This window comes from Capra hircus (assembly GCF_001704415.2).
Source record: "Capra hircus breed San Clemente chromosome X unlocalized genomic scaffold, ASM170441v1, whole genome shotgun sequence".
In the NCBI taxonomy this organism is placed as follows: Eukaryota; Metazoa; Chordata; class Mammalia; order Artiodactyla; family Bovidae; genus Capra; species Capra hircus.
Genome location: NW_017189517.1, coordinates 7,909,035 through 7,930,409, shown reverse-complemented (window position 1 = coordinate 7,930,409; position 21,375 = coordinate 7,909,035). Strand labels below are relative to the sequence as shown.

At 38.9% G+C, this 21,375-nt stretch overlaps 1 pseudogene; it reads right to left on the bottom strand.

Moving 5' to 3' along the window:
• Window positions 1-413: 413 nt before the first annotated feature.
• LOC102178609 lies at window positions 414-3,045 on the bottom strand (annotated as a pseudogene).
• Window positions 3,046-21,375: the final 18,330 nt, after the last annotated feature.

Here is a 21,375-nt window from a genome sequence, read left to right as displayed (position 1 = left end):
CTTTCAGTTTATTCAAAATCAAAATTGAAGATGAGATGCATGAAGGTGAGATGTATGGAAAAAGTAACATGGATATTTACATTACCATATGTAAAACAGATGGTCAATGGGAATTTGCTGTATGGCTCAGGAAACTCAGACAGGGGCTCTGTGTCAACCTAGAGGGTTGGAATGGGGCGGGGGGAGATGGGAGGGAAGTTCAAGAGGGAGGGGATATGTGTATGCCTATGGCTGATTCATGTTGAGGTTTCACAGAAAACAACAAAATTGTGTAAAGCTATTATCCTTCAATAAAAAAATAAATTAACCAAAAAACACCAAATCTTTCAGTTTATTCAAAATAAAAACAAACATAGAATTATGAAAATATAATTTTCATAATAAAAAGGCTTGCAAGTTGTTTTTCTAAGTTTTTAAAGCTCATCTCCATCCCTCAATAAACTACTTATATTCACTGGGTGCTTTGGAAGGAGCTCTCAGGTGGACTGCTTACTACATCTTGGACTTCCTATCCTGAGGCTGTATCAGTTGAGTCAGGACCATGATGGAATTCTCTGTGTAGTTTTCTAGAATGTAAGTCAAATATGAACTGCTTGAGTTTTTCAGGAATTACTACATTATTGAAGTCTGCAAACACATGCATATGCCTAAAGCTGTCAATAGCTATCACAAGGCAATCTGCTGGAGTTTTCTGTATGTGCAGAAGACAATGTTTAAATGTGTCACCATCAGCGTGTAAAATTTTATTGTACCTTTTTCACTTATTAATTGTTGGCCTACTTCATTCTGGAACATTTCTAAACTTTCTGTATCTTCTTTCATACAGTGGAACCATATGAGAAAAGGTGGTCCTTCCTCTGTCAATCCCTCTCCATTTTCAAATGCTATTTCTCAGACAAGAGGAACACATTTATCTTGAATCCAATTATAAATCTTATCAAAATTTGTCATAGATTCCAAGTACAACATATTTGGAGCAGAAAGCCCTGATGGTTTGTAGATTATGTTGTCTCCATTGTATCTTTCTGGTTCTGAAACCACCCCAAATGCAGCTAGCTAGGAAGGCACAATCATCATGCAAAATATTTGCTACTCTTTCAAAAACTCTATAGTTTTCTGAATCTTTTTGCTCAAAACATCTAATGATATTTCTTTTGCTGCGGACAAGAGTGGTGATTTCTGCTAAGTCATGAAGTTCTTGAAGGGAACTTTTTTGTTGCCTGATGTAATCTGCAAGTTCTTTCGCTTATCACTACCCCTGTATCCTCTCTTCATCATCATCCCATTATGCAACAATTTGAAGGTTGTATATTTGCTTATCCTGTATCTCTGGACTATATCAGCATGCTGATCACAATCAACTTTGGCAAACACTACTTGATTTGCATTTGTATATTCTTCCTTAATGACATTGGAAGCTTCCTCAAAAATTGTGTGCAACAATCTGCTTTTTTACCACTTTTTGTTCCACAGAACCATGGAAGCATGCAAGTAATACCTCGTTTGTCTTGGTTTCTGAGACAGACAAGAGCAAAGCTCTAGACTAGCAATATTCCATGGCACTTTCTGACAGTTTTCTTTAGCTCCAATACTTGAATATTTTTCTAAGATATTTTTTTTCCTTGTTTTTTATTGTTTTCTTCTTTTTTGTATTACTTTAGTAATGTGCATGTCTACAAACTCGGGTGACTAAAAATTAGGTACATTAAAGTATAATGTTCAAGGTATCACATAATGAGAAAATCCAAGAATTAAGGAATCAGAGATCTTGATCACAATATCATCATGGGAATCAAAGCAGTTAGAATTACATTGTAATATTTATGAGAACTCAACCAAGACCTGAGATCCACAGCATTTCATAAGAAACTTCTCCAAAGTCCCATTTTTGTCCCTCTCCTCTTTTTTTTTTTAAGATTTAAAATGTTTTATTTTTTATTTTTTTTTAAATTTTAAAATCTTTAATTCTTACATATGTCTGATGCAGAATACAGCATGCTTGGAGCTGGTGCATGGGGATGACCCAGAGAGATGTTATGGGGAGGGAGGTGGGAGGGGGGTTCATGTTTGGGAATGCATGTCCCTCTCCTCTTGAGTGGAGTAATTGGAAGGCTACTGAGAATCCACTAAAGACCATGATTTTATTTTGGCTCTGATAATAAAGAGCCATCCTAACGGAAACTGGCCAAGGGCTTTGCCAGTTTCTTTAGGGCCAGTTCTGACATCTGGCCATGTCAGCATGTCACACAATAAGACTCCTTAAAAATATAAAACCAAAAAAGAAGGTAACCAATTCATAATAAAGATTTATTAAGTTATTGAAGGGTACAAGCTACCTTATTCATTCCACTTAAGACTGAAAATTTAACATCAGTTTGACATTTCAAGGCTCTATTCTCCTCTTCCTTCAAGAAGACTTCTCTGATTCTGCCAATGAGAAGAAATTTTCTTCTTTTCAGAAATCTACAGCTGTACTTCTCATATTTAATGGGCATATATGAATCAGCCAGGTACACTGCTAAAGTGCCAGTTCTCAATCAGTAGGCCTAAGGTGAGGACATTGGAAGAAGCAAGATCTACAACCCACTTCTACAAATACCTTAAGGGCACCTATCACTCTCACTTTGGAATTCTAATTATTTACATATACACCTTCTCCTCCCAACACTGAATTATAAATTCCTTGGAAATATGACTGTTGTTGTTTAGTTTCTAAGTCATGTCGGATTCTTTTGCAATCCCATGGACTGTAGCTCGCCAAGCTCCACTGTCCATGGAATTTCCCAGGCAAGAATACTAGAGTATGTTGCCATTTCCTTCTCCATGACCTACTGATCTTAAAATTCATATTTTTCAAGTGGTAGTGTTTTCTTGTTACTGTTTTCTAATTTTTCTACATATACCTCATTTTGATCAGAGAATGTTCAATGTATCATTTCTGCCAGCTTCAGCTGAATTTTACTGTCCCGCCTAACCTCACCTGGTATCTTTCATAGCTGCATACATACCTGCATGTGTTACACTTGGCACCCCTTCTTCATACATTTTTGTTGTAGGTTACAGTGTGTATACTGATTTCTTTTTGTACTGGTTAATTTGAGATGATTTCTGAAAGAAGGAGGTAATAAAATCTTTACTTCAGTGTTCTTCAAATCTTTGCATGTTTTAATTTGACTCTTTTTGTTATATGTGTTAGGAGGTACAAGGAATATAATTTTGCACAGATTGTGAATAAAATAAAAACCATTGAAGTATTATCTCCTTTAAATATACACAGTTCCTATTTTTCTTTGACCTCATATATCCATTCCATACCTAATATCCTAATATATTTTATCCTAATATATTTTTATACTTGAATGTCTATAATTAAGTCACATTAAAATACATATGTAAATTGAAATTAACTTTAAAAATTTTCTATTGGCACAAAGTTCTATATGCCTTTCTTCTGAACTGCATCATAATTATAATTATCACTATTATACAATTTTAAAAAGAATAGAAAATGTTTATTTTATTAAATATTATTAAATATTTTATTAAATAATTATTATTCATTTTATTTATAATATTAAATAAAATATTTACTATTTATTAAGCCATTAAATTTCTTAAACCTAAAAATAAAATTGTATTGCAAATTCATTTCTAAATGCATTGGATGAGGATAGGTTCTCCATTAACTTAGGTATCTTTTAACTGATATGGCTTTCTGATAGAATTAGACAAGGTTCAGCATCAATTCTATCCCTCTTTTACATTTTTATATGCGTGAGGGCTAGGAAACTTTGTTCACATAAGCAAGTATTAAAAGGAGTTTGGTATAGCAAAGTCACTCTATGCCCTGAACTCCTTTCGAATCATATGCCCTAATCACTTAGTCATATTTCATAAAAAATTATGTTTAATGATCTATCAGTGGGCAAGTTTATTAAACCTTCTTCTATCTTTACTCAGGCGGATCTACTTCAGGAGAGAATATATAAGGAGAGGATATGGAAATAGATATAGAGTACCTCTGTATTCCCAGGGGTCTATTTACCCCAACTCGAAAATTTTATTTAACCATTTTACAACTGGAAATTTCGGTAATATAATTTTTTATTTTAAAAAATGGAAAAACTTGAAGCAAAAGGTTAACATTTGTTAATATTGGATATGGTATATGGTTGTGTCTCTTCTAGTACTCTGTATACTTTTCTCTGAATTTAAACTGTCTCATGTAACATAACTCATTTCATCTTGACAATGGTTAAAAGAACCTAATGAGAACATTTTGCTCAAGTTTGAGTACAAGTCCACCCATTAACTAGCACATCTGATTCCACTGTGGCATGTAGTTGCTTTGACTTCTCAGACTTCACTGTGAAGTTCAAGATGTACTTTTTTAAAACAACCATTTAAAATAACTATTCTCAAATCCACTGAGAAAGTGTGTAGAGAATGTGGAGGCTTATTAAGTTTGAAAGCCCCAAATATGGCTGATGGGCATTTTTGTTTAACCAGCCTCCACCACCACCCCATCACCACTCACCATAACCACAACTGCACACCCTGAAAATTTGCTGTGTAGCAGGATCCTTGAGAACAGGATTATAGCCAAAGTTTGATAACCAGGATATCTGGCCTTGGGAACCGATGAGGTTGGGATAGAAGAACCATTCTGAGCCTGGATTGGGAGAGGGGAGGTGTTGGGAGAGAATGGATACATGTACATATATGGCGCAGTCCCTTTGCTCTTCAACTGAAATGATCACATCATTAACTGGCTATAGCTTAATATAAAATTATTAATAGCAGCAGTAACATTCCTTCTCCTTTACCTTATTCATTAAAATTTGAAGTCATATAAAGTAAGATGAAAACAAAACAAAACAAAAAAGAACCACTCTGAAACTACCTGGCTTGAAAGAGGTAGCATAAATGATAAATACTAACTTTGACTACACAGCTTAGATGGCCCAAAGCCAAGAAGTGTTCATTGAGTAGTACAACACCAAGGTCTATGACTGCTAAGTCGCTTCAGTCGTGTCCGACTCTGCGACCCCATAGACGGCAGCCCACCAGGCTCCTCTGTCTCTGAGATTCTCCAGGCAAGAATACTGGAGTGGGGTGCCATTGACTTCTCCAATGTATGAAAGTGAAAAGTGAAAGTGAAGTCATTCAGTCGTGCCTGACTCTTAGCGACCCCATGGACTGCAGCCTCCCAGGCTCCTCCGTCCATAGGACTTTCCAGGCAAGAGTACTGGAGTGGGGTGCAATTGCCTTCTCCAAAGGTCTATGAAGATCATTGCAAAAACAGTCTGTTAGATAAAAAGAAGTACAGACTGATAGGCTTGGTGACCTGGGTTTCCACCCTGGTTCTCCTATTGTGTGCTAGCTTAGTGATCTTGAACACGTTCCTTAAGCTATGCAAAGCTTAGTGTGATTGCATATAAACTGGGCGTTATAATAACTATCTGAAAAGATTGTTGTGAGAATTAAGTTAAATGAGATGATTTTATGTTATAGGTCCTGGTCAGACTTGCACAGAATAAGCATTCACTCAAAGCATGTTCTTCTATCATTTTCTAAAAGACATTTTTATATGATTTTAAGTATAGGAGGTAGAGAAGAATAAACAGATAAACACATAAATGATAGCTTGCCATTGGGAAGTGTATGAGTACTAGGTAGACACTGATATGCAAGTTTGGGGTAGTGCCCTGGTTAAAGGGCTTTGGTGTTCAACTGTCTGTGTATAATTTCTGGCTCTGCCATGTTCTACATACATAAACATAGGCAAATCACTTCACCTCTCTGTGCGTAGTCCCTCAGCTATAATAGCACTGCTATAAACTGAATGCATCCCCCTAAAATTCATATGTTGAAACTTAATTCCCAGTGTGATGATGTTAGGAGGTGGGGCCTTTGAGAGGTGATTAGGTCTTAAGAATGGAGCCTTCTTGATCAGGACTGGTGCTCTTACAAAAGAGACCCCAGAGAGCCCCCTAGTTCCTTCCACCATGTGAAGACACCACAAGAAGCTGGCTATTTATGAACCAGAAAGTATGCCCTCACCAGACACTGAATCTGCCAGCAACTTGATCTTTGATTTCCCAGACTCGAGAACTGTGAGAAACAAATTTTTCTTGTTTATAAGCCACCCAGTCTAAAAGACAAGTGACTTCCTCATAGAATTGTTCAAAGGACTAAAAAGGGATAATCAATGAGATGCTTTAGCATTTTGACTGGCGCATACTAAATAGTGTTTGCTATTTTACACAAAAACACACTCAACTTTATTCAAAGCCTTATTCCCAACAAACCATGCCTCTATGACTTTGTAGTACAGTTGTTTCTTCAAAAAACTGCTAAATGAAGGCTTTAACTGACAACCAAGGTGAACAGTCATTCCTTTACAGCCTTCTTTCTCAAAGTATATTCTTCAGAGATCAGCAACATCAGTGTTACCTGAGAGCTTATTTAAAATGCACAATCTCAGGACTTGCTTGCTGGTCCAGTTGTTAAGATTTTGCCCCCTAGAACTATGTCCCCCTAAAATGCAGGGGATGCAGGTTCAATCTCTGGTCTGGAAACTAAGATCTCACATGCTGTGTGGTGTGGGTAATTTTTTTTTTTTTAATGCAGAATCTCAAGCCTCATCCCAAGTCTACTACATCAGAATCTGCATTTTAACAGGTGTTTCCAAAGCATGTCATAGATTGAGAAGTGCTAATTTACATCTCCACCTAGTCACTTGGCTTCCCAGGTGGCACTAGTGGTAAAAAACCTGCCTGCCAATGCAGGAGATGTAATGGTCGTGGGTTTGATGCCTGGGCCAGGAAGATCCCCTGAAAGAGGGCATGGCAACCCACTCTAGTATACTTGCCTGGAGAGTCCCATGGACAGAAGAGCCTGGAGGGCTACAGTCCATAGCATCGCAAACAGTCGGATATGACTGAACAGCTAACACACACACATGCACAACCTAACTGGTGTGAAATAGTATCTCATTATGGTTTTGATTTACATTTCCCTAATATAGCCCACCAGGCTCCTCTGTCCATGGAATGTTCCAGGCAAGAATACTGGAGTGGGTAGCCATTCCTTTCTCCAGAATAATAGTGACAATGAAGTGTTAGTCACTCAGTCATGTCTGACTCTTTGCGACCCCATGAACTGTAGCCTGACTAGATGCTCTTTCCATGGGATTCTCCAGGCAAGAATACTGGAGTGGGTAGCCATTCCCTTCTCCATGGGATCTTCCTGACTCAGGGATTGAACCTGGGTAATGAGTATCTGTTATATATTTGTCACCCACTGTTATATCTTCTTTGGAGAAATGTACATTCAAGTCCTTGCCAATTTTTTAGTTCTTTTGTTGTTGTTTTTGAGCTGTATGAGTTTTTTTTTTTTAATTTATTACGATATTGTTGTTGTTCAGTCGCTAGTCGTGTTTGACTCTTCGTGATCCCATGGACTGCAGCACACAGGGCTTCCCTGTCCCTCACCATCTCCCAGAGTTAGCTCAAGTTCATGTCCAACCATCTCATCCAACCATCTCATCCAACCATCTCATCCAACCATCTCATCCTCTGTTGCCTCTTCTGCCTTTGATCTTTCCCAGCGTCAAGGTCTTTTCCAATGAATCGACTGCTTGCATCAGGTAGCCAAAGTATTGGAGCTTCAGGATATTAGGATATTAATCCCTTATTAAATATTTGATTTGCAAATATTTTCTCTGACATTGTGGGTTGCCTTTTTACTCTGTTCATAGTATTTCTTTGATGCACAGAAGACTTTAATTTTGATGAAGTTCAGTTTATCTATTCTTTCTTTTGTTGCCTGTGCTTTTGGTGTCATATATAAGAAGTCACTCCCAAATCCATTTTTATGAAGGCTTCTTCTATGCTTCATTCTAAGAGTCTCATAATTTTAGTTCTTATATTTAGGTCTTTGATCCTCTTTGTGCTAATCTTTGCGTATGATATGAGGTAAGAATCCAACTTCATTCTTTTATTAATACATACACATATCCAGTTTCCCCAGGATCACTTGTTAAAAGACTGTCATTTTCCCATTGAATGATCTTGGCATCCTTATGAAAAATCAATTGACCTTAGTTATATGGATTTATTTCTAGACTCTCAGTTCTATTCCATTAATCTATGTATCTATCCTTATTCCTTTATTGAAGGAATTTTTTTTTTCTTTTAGTAGTTTTGGCTGTGCTGGGTCTTTATTGCTGCGCGCCAGCTTTCTCTAGTTGTGGTGAGGGGGTGGGGCTACTCTTCATTGTGGTGCACAGGCTTCTCATTGCAGTGATCTCGCTTGTGGAGCACAGATCTAGGTATGCAGGCTTCAGTAGTTGCAGTGTGTGGGCTCAGTAGTGGTAGCACATGGACTCAGTAGTTGCAGCTTGTGGGCTCTAGAGTGTGGGTTCAGGAGTTGTGGCACATGGGCCTAGGTGCTCTGTGGCATGTGGAATCTTCCTGGACCAGGGATTGAACCCATGTCCTCTGCATTGGCAGGTAGACTCTCAACCACTAGACCACCAGGGAAGCTCCTACCAACACTTTTAAAAATTACTGTATCTTTTCAGTCAAGTTTCGAAACAGGGAAGTGTGACTCCTTGCTATTGACTGAATACTTGTATCCTTCCAAAATCACATGATGACATCCTAACCTCTAGGGTGATGGTGCTTGGATGTGAAGTCTTTAGAAGGTGATTAGCTCATGAAAGCAGAGGTCTCATAAATGAGATTAGTGCCCATATATAAGAAACCCAGAAGAGCTCCCTTGTCTCTTCTGCTATATGAGGACACACTGAGAAGATAGCCATATATGAACCAGAAAGCAGGTCCTCACCAGATGACAAATCTGTTGTGCTACATTCTTGGACTTCCTAGCCTTCAAAACTGTGAGAAATAAATTTCTGATGTTTATAAGCCATTCAGTCTGTATTATTTTGTTATAGCAGCCTGAATGGGTGGAGACACTCCTTCAGATTTGTTTTGTGTCTTTCAAACTGTTTTTGGCTACAGGGTCCCTTGAAATTTTATATAAATTTTAGGATCAACTTTTCCATTTATGTAAAAATAAGGGGGGTATTTCACATCTGACTCGATGGACATGAGTTTGAGCAAGCTTCAGTAGTTGGTGATAGACAGGAAGTCTGGCATATGGCAGTCCATGGGGCCACAGAGTCGGACACGACTGAGTGACTGAACTGAAGGGGGCTATTGTGATATTGACAGGAATTGCACTGAATCTTTAGATCAATTTAGGGAGTATTAGATAGTGATAATACTAAATCTTCAAGTTCATGTACACAGGGTATTTTTCCATTTATTTAACTCTAATTTCTTTCAGCAATGTTTGTAATTTTCAGTGTATAATCTTGTACCACCTTGGTTAAATTTCTTGCTATTGTGAATGAAACTGTTTACTTTAAATTGCTTTATGAATAATTTATTACTAGCATATAAAGTTACAATTGATCATTTTATGTTGAACTTATATCCTGAAAATTTTCTGAATTTGTTTATTAGCATTAATAGTTTTTATGGATGCTCTAGAAATTCTATATATAATATCATGGAATTTCTATATATACAATCATGTCATCTTAAATAGAGATAGTTCTACTTCATTTCAATTTGGATATCTTTTCTTTATTTTTCTTGCTTAATTGTTGTGGCTAGAACTTCCTATACAATGTTGAATAGAATTGGGGAAAGCAAGTTGCATGTCTTGTTCCTGATCTTACAGAGAGAGTTTTCAGTCTTTCACCATTAAATATGATGTTCACTGTGAGCTGTTTTTATAAATGCACTATATCATGTTGAGGAAGTGCTCATCTATTTCTAATTTGTTGAATATTCTTATCATAAATAGGGAAATCTAATTTTATCAAATGCTTTTTTCTGCCTCAGTTGAGATAATCATATGAATTTTCTCCCCCTTCATTCTGTTAGTATGGTATATTAAATTATGAACTGAATCGTTTCCCCCTCAAAAAAAAAATATGTTGAAGCCCAAACCCTCAGTGTGACTGTATTTGAAGACAGGGTCTTTAAGGAGGTAATCAGATTAAATGAAGTAATAAGGATAGGGTGTTAATCCAATAGGACTGGTATGCCTGCAAGAAGAGGAAGAGACACTAGGAGTGCATGAGCATAGAGGAAATGCCATGTGAAGACACAGCAAGAAGGAAGAAAGGGAGAAGGCTCACTAGAAACCAACCAGCACCTTGATCTTGGACTTTCAGCCTCTATATCTGAGAAAATAAATTTCTGTTATTCAAGCCACCGAGGCTGTAGCGTTCTGTTAAGGCAGTCCTAGTAGACTAATATATATTGACTATTCTTTTCCTTAATGTCGAACTCCTTGCATTCTTTAGACAAATCTCAACTGCTCATGGTTTAGAGTCCCCTTAATATACTGCTGGATTTGGTTGCTCGTAATTTGTTGATGATTTTTACATTCATATTTGTAATGGATATCAATCTGTAGTTTTCTTTGCTTGTGAGGTCTTTGTCTGGCCTTGATAGGAGAATGCTGGCTTCAAAGAATAAATTAGGGAACAATCCCTCCAAAATTACATATTTTGGAAGAGTTTCAGAAGAATTTGTGTTAGTGCCTTTTAAAATATTTTGTAGAATTCATCTGGTCCTAGGTTTTTCTTTGTGGAGAGGTTTTTGATTACTGATTCAATCTCAGTTTGTTATGAGTCTACTTAGATTTTCTATTTCTTCTTGAGTCAGGTTTGGTAGTTTGTTTCTAGGACTTTATCCATTTCATCTAGAATATCTAATTTTTTGGTATGCAATTGTTCACAGTACTATCTTACAATATTTTTTATTTCTGTAGGTCTGTAGTAATGTCAGCTTCATTTCTGATTTTAATAATTTGAATCTTCTTTTTGTGTTTCTTGCCCAGTCTAGCTAGAGGTTTGCCAATTTTATTGATCTTCCTGAAGAACCAGCTTTGGGTTTTATTGATTCTAATGCTTTTCTCTTGCGTACTTTGAAAATTTTCTACTTTAAACTAAATCCTTCCTTCTGCTACAGTAGGGTTTAGTTTTCTCTTTTTTTTTTTTTCCTTTATGGTACAAAGATATAGGTTATTGATTTAAGATCTTTCTTCTTTTGTAATGTAGGTGTTTATAGTCATAAATTTCCCTCTGAGCACTGCTTTCATTGCATCCCTTAAGTTTTGGTATAATATCGTTTCACTTTCATTTACCTCCAATTATTTTATAATTTCCCTTGTGATTTCATTTGATCCATTAGTTGTTTAAGAGTGTGCTGTTTAATTTCCACATATTTGTGAACTTTTCAGATTTACTATTTTAATGATTTCTAGTTTCTGTTGAGTTAGAGAAATTACTTTACAGGATTTCAATATTTTAAAATTTACTGAGACTTGTTTTGTAGCCTAATTTATGGCCTATGTCTCCTAGATAGTGTTCCAAGTGCACATCAGAAAAATGTATAGTCTGTTGCTGTTGGATGCAGTGTCTGTTAGGTCTAGTTGGTGTATAACATTTCTTTATTGATCATCTCATTATTCTATTCATTTTTGAAAGTGAGGTATTTAAATCTTCAAATATTATGGAGAACTATCTATTCTATTTCATTTCTGTCAGTTTTTGGCTCCTATATTTTGGGGTTCTATTATTAGCTATGTATATATTTATATTATTGGATTTTCTTAATGGACTATTTTTTTTTATCAACAAATAGTGTCATTCTTTGTCCCTTATAATGATTCTTTAATTAAAGTGACCCTTTTGTAAAGTGAATATAGCTGGATCATTTTCATTAAAAGTTTTTAATAAAATTTTAGAAAAAGTGAGGGGAAAGTACAGAGATTTCTCATATATCTCCTGCCCCACACATGCATATCTACCCTCATTATCAACATTCCCACCAGAGTGGTATATATGTTACAATTAATGAACCTGCACTCACACATCATAATCACTCAAAGTTCATAGTTTATATTAAGGTTCATTCTTGGTGCTGTATATTCTATGGGCTTGGACAATTATATAACGACTTTCACCCAACTTTATCAAATTGAAGAAGTTCCACTCCAGCTTATTAAGAGCACAGTGTGGATTTGTCAAATGCTTTTTCTGCATTTATTGATATGATCATGTGATATTTTTCTTTTTTGTCTGTTGATAAGATAGATTACATTGATTTTCAAGTGTTGAATCAGCCTTGCACACCTGGGATAAATTCCATTAGTCATGGTATATAATCTTTTTTATACATTGTTGGATTCAATTTGCTAATATTTTGATGAGGATTTTTCCATGTTCATGAGCGATATTGGTCTGTAGTTTTCTTGTAATGTCTTGTCTGGTTTTGATATTAGGGCTATGCTGCCCTCAAATGAGTTAAGATGTATTCCCTCTGCTTCTATTCTCTGAGATTGTAAAGAATTGCTATAATTTCTTTTTTAAATGATTGGTAGAATTCAGCAGTGAACCCAGTCTGGGACCAATGCTTTCTATTTTGGAAGGATATTATTGATTCAGTTTCTTTACATACAGGCATATGTATGTATGTTGTCTGTTGTCTGTTTCTTCTTGTGTGAGTTTTGGCAAATTGTGTCTTTCAAGGAATTGGTCTAGTTCATCTAGGTTATCAAACCTGTGGACTTAGAGTTGTTCAAAGTCCTCCTTCATTATCATTTTCCATTGTTGTCTGAAAGCAGACATTGTATGACTTAGTCTTTTAAATTTGTTAAGTTGTGTTTTATGGCCCAAATTGTAGCCTATCTTGGTGACGATTCCATGTTAGCTTGATAAGAAGGTGTATGCTGCTGTTGTTAGATGTAGTCTAGAGGTATCAGTTATATTCAGTTGACTGATGGGTATTGTTCAGTTCAAGTCTGTTCTTACTGATTTTCTGTCTGTTGGATCTATCCTTTTCTGAGAGAGGGATGTTGAAGTTTTCAACTATAATAGTAGATTTATCTGTGTCTCTTGGCAGTTCTATTAGTTTTTGCTTCACATAATTTGATGTTCTGTTGTTTTCCTTCTAACAGTGGCTCTCTTCCTAGGCTACTGGTTTTCAAGGCTGCCACTGAGTTGGGGAGAGGAGGATGTAAGTAGGGAAAGATAAAACACAACAAAGTCTTCTATTCTTATCAAAGTCCAGCTATTTTTCTTGAATAAAATTCTCCATGGATTTTTGAAGCCTTTAGTTAATTTCTAGAAAAAGTTGTGAACAAGTTGACTTTGATAAATTTGCCAGTGTTTTCCCTGCTTTCATGAAGGAATGATTTTTGGACATCCTTACTCCTCTATTCTGCAAGTGCTTCTCTCTATTGCTTTTTGGTTCTAGTCCCACACTATCTCTGTGGCTTTGGGCTACTCATGTTACTTCTCCAGGCTTTCTTCCTCTGTATAACATAGAGGGGTCTGTGAGTGTGAAGGCCAGATAATCTTAAAATTTGAGATTAGGATGTAAGTTATCATTGATACATAAAACAGTATTGTTTTGTAGTTAAATGGTAAGCATTAAATAAACATTTCTTAGTGGAATATAAGAGAGCATCTTACTAGTATGGCATTTTAGATTCCATGAGATACATTAAGTTATTCACGTCCAGGCTTTGAAAGTGAAGTGAAAGTGAAAAAAGGGGCTTTAAGGCTCATTAAATTCATGGCCAGTTGATTCAAGCTTTAAGCCCTGGGTCCAGGGTCTATTGTTAGACTTCTCAAACACCCCCTTCTTTATAAACCTGGGAAAAGGGGTAAACTTCAAACCTGTTGATTTTTAATCCTAGATCACTAAAACTGGCAGGAAGCCTAGAGATCAGTGTCCAAACTCCTCTGCAAAAGGATTTCTCAATGACCCAGAGACTTAGTGGCAGAGTAAAACTTAGAGCCATGGTTCCTCGCTCTTCTCTACTAGACTACGTCTCTTGCATCCCTTTGCTCTCAGCTTCACATTTATCTGCACATCATTTTTTCCCTATCATTCCATAGTCGTGTTCTTTGCCTTAATGGGCAATTCGAATGGAGACAGCTACACATTTTAAATATCATTAAATCATGTTTGTATTTTAAGTAATGTGATTTCCATTTGGACATGAATAAAAATTCGAAGATAAGCCAGAGGCCCATTGCAAACCAGATTCTCCTTCCAGGCAGCAGCCAGATCACTGTTGGCAAGAAAGAGTGGGCTAGTGGCAGCCATTGTTAACCCTTTGTTGTTGTTTACTCGTTCAGTTGTGTCCAACTCTTTTGCAACCCCATGGACTGTAGCCTACCAGACTCCTCTGACCATGAGATTTCCCAGGCAAGAATACAGGAGTGGGTTGCTATTTCCTTCTCCAGGGAATCGTCCCAACCAAGGGATTGAACCCGCATCTCCTGCATTCACAGCCAGATTCTTTAACACTGAGCCACCAGGGTAACACTGAGCCCTTAGTGGTAACCCAAATGTTTATAAGTCAATTGGGTCAGAAAATTAAGGTTTTAGCTTCTGCTCTGACAATATCTGGCTGGCTGTATGACCTAAGGTCTTGGTTTGTGGGGCAATACTTGGTCTGAGGTTTCTGAAGTGCAAATGGAATAATCTGGGAGGCAATATTTTTAGGAGAAGATGGATCAAAAGCTAAAGACACAAGATCGGGCAGGTTCAGGGTGGTATGGACATAGACTCAAAGGCTAAACAAATAAGGATTAAAAACCTCAAAAAAGTATATACCCTTTGATGTAGAAATTCAGTTTCTAGGAATTTCTTCTTTGGAAATAATAAGATAAACATAAAAATGTGTGTATATAGGACTTCCCTGGTGGCTCAGTGGTAAAGTATCCACCTGCCAATGTAGGAGACATGGGTTTGATCCTTGGGTAAGGAAGATCCCCTGGAGGAAATGGCAACCCACTCCAGGATTCTTGCCTGGGAAATCCCGTGGACAAAAGACCTTGGTGGGCTACAGTCCATGGGGTCACAAAAGAGTTGGACACAACTTAGTGAATAACAACAACGTGTGTGTATATAAGGATAAATACAGAAACACTATTCATTACAGAGAAAAATTGGAAATAATTGAATATTCATCAACATGTGGTTAAGTACATGATAGTTCCTCTTTACAGTAAAATGTTCTGCAGACACTAAAAGTAAAAATGAAGTATTTGTGGTCATGGAAATCTTTTCACAATTGATCAAAAGGCAAGTTATAGTGTCTGAAATATAATTTCATGTGTATAAATTTAAAACACATGTGACTCTATATGCATAGGAAAAAAGACGAAAGCATGTTCAGTAAATGTTGAGTGGTTCTTATGGTTGGTGGAGTTAATCCATTTTTTCTCAATTTTCTTGTCTAAATTTTATGTACCTTCTACAAAGAATATGGCATTTTTGACTAACTAAAAAGTTCAATGTTTAATAAAAAGCAAGAGAGACCATTTAAAATAGAAGAGGCTAGAGAATTCCCTGGTGGTCCAGTGGTTAGGACTTGGTGCTTTCACTGCCGGGGATCTGGGTTCAGTTCCTGGTCTGGGCACTAAGATCCTATAAGCTGCACAGCATGGTCAAAAAATAATAACAATAAATTAAAATCACTTTAAAAAATAAAGCAAAAGAGGCTAAGAAGCAGGGGAGACTATGGGAATGAAGCTGAAAGGATGGATCCTGGATGAAGCAGTGCTGACAGGGGAAAGGCAGAACTTTTCTTTGTGGTCAGAGCTGCTCTGACTTTCTGGAAGGCTCCTGTGGGGGGAATATAGGGGAGGGGTCCTGAGAATTGAAGGGCTTGTGTCCCAGAGCAAGGCATGTCTTTGGCCCACATATCCACACAACCCTCCAAGCAACACATAATCCAACTCTCCAACAGTGCTCTGTAAATGTTTAATGACTGAATAATGATAAACAGATACACAGCTATTAGTCACTCATCAAGGAACATTTTTTTTAACATAACACAGCAGAGGCAAAAACTGCACAATTTCCAGCAAATCTCCAAGTTAATATTTCAGAAAAACACTTCATTTATAATATTCTGATACTTTCAAATAAACATATATACACAAAGAGATGACTCACCCTGTTATATTTCCATAACTTACCCTGGGTTGGGGAGGAGATATGCCTCCAAGCCTACCATACTATAAAAGATTTATTACATTAAAATTACTTCTCATTTTTATAAAATGATTAAACCCAAGCTTGCTTTGAAAGGATCTGGAGCAGTCAGCCTTAATCTAGTTCTCTTGCTGGTACTGACCAGCCAGGAGGTGTTGAACAGGTCATGTCCACCCGCCCCCCTGAGGCCTCCATGTCTCCAACTATACAATCTACTAAAAACCTCCTCCATGTCTAAAAGAAAGGTCTCCACAGTGGGTAAAAGTTACAATGAGCCCCTGTGTCACCTGTTAAAAATATAGAAGATTCTTTGCATTCCCACCCAAAGCCCTGGCTCCATGAGGGTTTCTGGTATTGAACATGCATAACTCCCTCCCCTCAATGGGATGATTCTGCTTGTGCTGACTCTCATGGGTCAGAGTCACCACTGAAAGGATTAGGAAGACAAGCTGATCTCCAGAGACCCATGAGGACTGGTGGTGGGAAAGGAAGACCTCTCTCTGCTCAGCAGTGACCTCCACAAATTAGACTCCTCCTCAAACAATCTCCATCTAGTATATTCCACCAATTGGTGAGATGCTGAGGTTGATCAATGGGTTTGCACATTCATCCATTGATGTTTACTGTTTTTAATCAGCTCTATATGGGAAGGAAATGATCTTGATCAAAGTTGCTGATTCCTTTGCAGAAGGGAGATGAGAGAAATAAAAGGATATATGGACATGGAGAAAGGAGGTAATTCATTCACTGTATATCAGATTCCTCCTCATCAATGATTCTGCTTTTCTTGGCTTATTATACATCCTTCCTTTCCATCTGTATTTTGGATATCCAGAAATTATTGCTTTCCTGTATATTAGTTAAGGTCAGTAAAGCTAGCCTCTGTAACTCAAAATTCAGTAGCAAAACAAAAAAAGCGTTGTTTGCCATCCATGTCATAACCCAGTGCAAGTGTTCCTGGTCAGGCAGCTCTCTCATTGTCATCCTGGATCCAGGCTCCTCTCATACTCAGAGCTGTTGTTTGTTGTTTTAGCCACGAAGTCATGTCCGACTCTTTGTGACCTCAGGGACTATAGCCGGCCAGGCTCCTCTGTCCAGGGGATTTTCCAGTCAAGAATAGCGGAGTAGGTTGCCATTTCCTTCTGCAGGAGATCTTCCCAACTGAGGGATCGAACTTGTGTCTCCCATATTGCAGGTGGATTCTTTACCACTGAGCCACCTGGGGCCCAATGCTTAGAGTTCTCTCCATCAATCTGATTGAGATATGGGAAAGGGATTGAGGATTACCTGGAGCTGTTCTGGGCTAACTGGACAAAGTTCACATCATTTACATTTGTTTTGTGTGGAATAGTCACATGGCCACACCTTATTGCAGGGGAGCCGAGGAGCGACAGTTGAACTAAATGCCTAAGAAGAGTAGAACATGAATATTGGTGAGTGCTAGGGGTCTCTGCAACATCCTCCAAGGTCAAGTCCTCCATTCTTTGATTTTCAATTAGGAATGCAAACCCCTAAGTCATTACCATAAATCTGGAGATAAGAAAAGACAAAAGGAAAATAAGTGGGTTTCCTGAAACTGATCACGACATGACTAACACCTTCTCCAAATAATCCAAAGGGAATAACCGGCTCACAAATTAGAGGTTACTTGAATGAAGACAGAACTCTACTGACGGAAAGGATCTGCTTTCTGACAATGAAGCACTCAAAGGCTGAGTCACATAATTAGAGGTGAATGACAGGTGACACAAGCCACGCACACTGCCTCTCAGCCTATAAATTATGCTGCTATTAGGGGAAGTTACAACGAATGTGGCCAATGGGAGATGTGCAATGAGAAAAGGTGCAGAACTGCATATATGTTTGCAGACAGATTTCTAGACTTTGGGAGGCAGTGAGTTGAATGGAAAAAGAGCAGCCTCTGGAGGCAGACAGTTTAGTTTGAAGGCCAGGACATGTCATTTACCAAGTCTATGGTCTTGGGAGAAGATCTTAGCTTCTATTAAGTCTTGGTTTTCTCATCACTAAGATGAGTATAATAATGATACCTTCCTCACAGAGCTCCTGGGAAAGGTAAATAGTTAATGTAAAATTGATTGGCATGAAATTTGGCACAGAGAAGATGCCCAAGAGAGGGTCGCTTTAAAAAAATATTGGCAAGCAATTTGTCAATGTGGGACCTACTGCTCTAGCCTGTCCTCGACTCTCAGATATCCCACCAGACAAAGGAGAAAGGGGAGGGAATGAGAACAGAGAGCTAGAGGGACTTGCATGGGGGACTGGCAGGCCACAGCAAGGCTGTTAGTGAGTGAAGTGGAGGAACCTTTGTGGATAATATTAGTACCTATGCCCCAGGATTGTTTTGAGCATTACATGACATAATATGTTCATGCTTAGCCCAGTGCCTGGCACATAACGTCAACCTGAGTACTCATATTATTTATTTTTCTTCTGAACAAAAGGAGAGTGGTACCTACCAGCTGGGTAAGGAGAAAGGGAGAAGAAATTGTCCTGTTCCTTTGGGTGGTCTCCATCTTCTCTGTAATGTACAGGGTGGGGTGGGGGTGCAATAGGGGTCTCGGGGGGAGTCAGAAAGGCCTGGCAATGCTGCCATCATGAACACTGTCTTCCTCAGTCCAGCCTCAGAGGGGAATGTCTGAAGACAGGATGAGATCATGCCTGGAAAGTTCTTTGTGCTCCAGAGGAGAAAGATGTCCTGTACATTTAAGTCGCTATTATTTGCAGAGCCAAATGCCAGGCTTTGAAATGCAGCCAGCCTCTCTTCAATATCTAGTTATGTTTCTACAGCACAGGATGAAAAAAACCAACTGTTTATATGCAGTAGTATTTCTGGTAACTGAACTTACTAGTTTAAAAGGCAATATTTACCAAGCTCACAAAATAGCATGCTTTCTGTCCACAAAGACCTGTTTTAATTAAAGCTCTACCTTTAAAATTTCATTAAAGTATTCAGTTCTAAGAGATTAGGAGCCCACGTATTAGATTTCAACCTGGGAGTGCCACATATTCCCTTCCGCAGGTGCAGGAGGCCATGATTTCAACAACTGTGAAGATCTCTCCTTCACTGGATTTCAGTTTTATTTAAAGGCACTGGCTGCCTAGCCTTGGGAATTTGTCTTTTTTATTAGGCATGAGCAGCTCAGTCACCTACTAGGTGGATCACCTCATTATTCTCATCACCTGGGCAGAGTCATGACTCAAAAGCCAGCTCTCCCAGGGCAGACAGGATGGGTTGGGGAAGGGGACTGTGGAGAGATGAAAAGCCACCATGTTCCCTGGCCACAAAGCAGCTCGGCTCTTACACCCTAGCCTCCTGGCTGTTCAGAGGAAGAGGGTTGGCTGGAAGAGCTCAGTGGGCGCAGCTCAGAGGTGTAAGGCTACATCACTAACTACAACCACCACACATGTAATTGCTACAACACACAGAGCACTTCCTCTGCGCTAGGTCTACACAGCTTGTGTTTTGAGCCTCTTGGCAACCCTAGGAGATGGGCGCTCACATCATCTTCCTTTCATACATGAGGACACTGAGGCTCAGGGAGGACAGGTCCCTGGCCAAAGCCCACATGGAGAGGAAATGACAGGAAAGCAGCATAGGCAGAAAATGATTGGCCTTGGACCTCCACTGGGGCCACTTTCTTTTTTTAACTTATTTATTTTTAATTGAAGGGTAATTGCTTTACAATATTGCTTTGGTTTCTGCTATATATCCACATGAGTTAGCCACATGAGTCGCCCTCCCTCTTGAACCTCCCTCCCACCTCTCACGCTTGGGGCCTCTTTTTATTTTTATTTTATTTTATTTTTTTGGGGGGGGCCTCTTTTTAGAGGTGAGCTCTGTGATGTCATTTCCCTGAGGTTTGATTTGCTCCTGTATAAAGGATGGCCTCTCTCTGACAGTGTGATGGCAAGGATTCCATGTGGAGACACGAGGATGGCATTCAGCACATGTCCTGGCATGGAGGACGCACACAACACAGGGTAGCAATTCCTGCCAGGAGACTGTAAAATGTGACGCTGGCCACTGTTGGAGAGAGTCAGCTCCCCTGTCAAGGTTGTCCCTTGACAACCTCCCAGCAACCCTGAGTGGGAGAATGAAGGCAGGACAAGTGGCTTGCCAAGGGAAGAGGGGACCTCCATCAGCTTGTGTGTGTGTAGGCAGGAAGGAGGGGGCGGGTGAGGCAGAACTGTGAGTGCAGGGCCAGGGCAGTGGATGACTATTAACCCCACTCCTCGCAGCAGGAGTGGAGCTGAGGTTCATGCAAGGTACCACGGCAGGGATCTCGGGGACAGGCTTACCGCACAGAATAATGAGACCCAAGAGGTGACAACTGGCCCTGAAAGGGACTCAGTTCAGCCACTTCTCCCTGGAAAACAAGCTGTTGCTGCCAGATGGAAACACTAAGAAAGGCCCTTGATGGCACTCTTGTCCAACCTCTTCACTGTCCACCTGGGGACACAAAGGCCCCATGAGCAGGAGTCTATTTTATGTCCAGAGAACAAGTGTCTACACTGGAGTTCAAGATGACACTGCTATATGACCCTGACAAAATTACCTAATCTTGTTAGGCCTCAATTTTCTCACCTATAAAAGATCACATATTGCACAGAGTTTTTCAAGAATGAAATTAAAGAATGCCCGAAAAACTCTCAGCAGTGCTTGGCACGCCCTCTAAGCTGGCTCAGGAATTGCCAGGCAATCCAGTAGTTAAGACTGTGTGCTTCCAATGCAGGAAGCACAGGTTTGATCCCTGGTCAGGGAACTAAGATCCCACAAGCTGTGCAGCATGGTCAAAGAACATGTGTATACCTGTGGTGGATTCATGTTGATGTATGGCAAAACCAATACAATATTGTAAAGTAATTAACTTCCAATTAAAATAAATAAATTTATATTAAAAAATAAAATAAATAATAAATAAATAAAAATAAGCTGGTTTGCACCAGGTCCTGTGACAGTGGGTCCTCCCTACTAGTGCTCACTCAGTCATGTCAGACTCTGTGACCCCATGGACCATGGCCCCCCAGGATCTTCTGTCCCTAGGGTTTCCCAGGCAAGAATATTGGAGTGGGTAGCCATTCTCTTCACCAGAAGATCTTCCTAACCCAGGGATTGAACCTGCATCTCCTGCATTGCAGGTGATTCTTTACCTGCTGAGCCATTGGGGCCTGGTGGTACTAATGCTCTCACTAATGCTCTATTCTGGAGGACTCTGGAAAATGGCAGTCTTGTTTCACTTCTCCTACTCCA